Consider the following 2,071-nt stretch of genomic DNA (forward strand, 5'->3'; position numbering starts at 1 on the left):
CATACAGCTGTACGCGCGCTTCGTACGGAAGACAGACCGCCGCGGACAGCAGCGGACAAAAGCATTGATACGACACAAAGCCGTTAGTCAACAGACATGAGGCTACAGTGGACCGGAATGGATGGTCTAACAGCAACACACAAAAGAAGAAGAAGGAGCGGTGCGTCCGCACTGTTTAAATCCGAGTGAGAAATTAGTTTCTTTTGTACTGCTGTCGAAAATCTTGCCAAATGTCTCGTGTGTCATCGGACCCTCACGTATTTAAAGAAGTACTCGACTGAACGGCACTTTAATACCTGTCACAAAAATCAGTTGGAGAATTTGTAGCAAAAGGAAAGCCAGTCAAAGCTTGAAGAACTGAAAGAAAATTTCAATCAGCATTACAATGAAGTAAGTGTTTCCTATCGTATGACTCTTTATTATTTATAAAGATGATAAATAAAACTATATTTTATAATCCGATATGTCAGCTATCAATGGGCCAGTTATCGAATATCGGATCGTCAGCAACGAGGAACAAAATGGTTCAAATGGCTCTGAGCACTATGGGACTTAACATCTATGGTCATCAGTCCCCTAGAACTTAGAACTACTTAAACCTTACTAGCCTAAGGACATCACACAACACCCAGTCATCACGAGGCAGAGAAAATCCCTGACCCCGCCGGGAATCGAACCCGGCAACGAGGAACATTTTGGTTAATTTTTATATTTGGGTTAAACTAAATCACGTCGCACAGACACTAAAAAAAAAAAAAGTTTCCAGTGCCTTATTTTTCGCCACTTTCCGAAAAGCCGCCACAAACTCTCTCTCGGACAGCAAAGTGTTATTAAGTGTCATTCTTTGTTTTTGTGTATTTGTGTTTTGATGAATGGGAAAACATATGTTGTAGTTTGATCTAAGTTTTCAATTAATTAAAACGCAAATATTCCAATACATAAAAATTTATTTTACGACCACATTTCGCTGTACTTGCTAGCGTCTATGGCTGCTTTTCAGTGGAACTGGTGGAAAACGCACCTAAAACCAATCTTTTTTTTTAGTTTTTTTTATTTAGGTTTCAATGAATAAAACGATGAATTGTTAAAATGATAAAAGTGTTTTAAAAACAGGATTGTACAAAATTAATTCTAGGGTTTTGTGGCTGTGGTAGGAACAGGAGGCAGGTGGGCAAAGTTTGCGCGCAAGTTACAAATGCTCGCTGAGAATTGTGAAAGCAGGGAAACCAATTGTGGCTGAGAATCTCATCAAGGACTGCCTGGTCGACGCGGCGGGTTGCATTTGTCCAGCAGACCTCTTGAAAAAATTCGAAAAAATAGCTCTTTCGCCTCAAACCTTGCTCGCCGAGTCGAAGATATGGCCTCAGATATGGAGCAGCAATTAATGGAGAGAGCAGCAAACATCGTTGCATTTTCTATCGCTCTTGACGAGTCTACGGACGCTGCGGACATATATCAGCTTGTCATATTCATTCGGGGTGTCGATGACAATCTGCGTGTCACCGAAGAATTTCTCGACCTCATACCATTAAAAGACACAACCACGGGTTTAGATATTTTTCTAGTCGTGGAGAACGAGTTCGAGTCAATGCCTTTAAAATGGGAACGCCTGACCAGAGTAACAACGGATGAAGCCTCTGCGCTACGAGAGATACGCACTGGGTTCCTGGGTTAGGTCAGGTCAAAAAAATGGCTCTGAGCACTATGGGGCTTAACTGCTATGGTCATCAGTCCCCTAGAACTTAGAACTACTTAAACCTAACTAACCTAAGGACATCACACACATCCATGCCCGAGGCAGGATTCGAACCTGCGACCGTAGCAGCAGTGCGGTTCCAGACTAGCGCCTTTAACCGCTCGGCCACTCCGGCCGGCTAGGTCAGGTCAAAAATGGCTGAAGTGGGCTGTTTCTTATTCGCGGCAGTCCATTATCTCATACACCAGAAGGCACTTTGTGCGAGTATTGTCAACATAAAAAAATGTAAGGGACACAGTTGTTCGAACGGTTAATTATCTTCGCTCGCATGGACTCACACAACGCCAATTTAAAGAATTTCTGGTTGATATCGAA

At 42.6% G+C, this 2,071-nt stretch overlaps 1 non-coding gene across 1 annotated transcript; it reads right to left on the reverse strand.

Annotated features, from left to right (window-relative positions):
• Positions 1–1,789: 1,789 nt before the first annotated feature.
• On the reverse strand, positions 1,790–1,871 carry Trnas-gga (transfer RNA serine (anticodon GGA)). Its single transcript is given in 2 exon segments — positions 1,790–1,824; positions 1,834–1,871. It is a non-coding gene; the product is annotated as a tRNA-Ser (tRNA).
• Between the last annotated feature and the right edge of the window lie 200 nt (positions 1,872–2,071).

The sequence above is a fragment of the Schistocerca cancellata genome, chromosome 4, assembly GCF_023864275.1.
Source record: "Schistocerca cancellata isolate TAMUIC-IGC-003103 chromosome 4, iqSchCanc2.1, whole genome shotgun sequence".
Classification (NCBI taxonomy): Eukaryota; Metazoa; Arthropoda; class Insecta; order Orthoptera; family Acrididae; genus Schistocerca; species Schistocerca cancellata.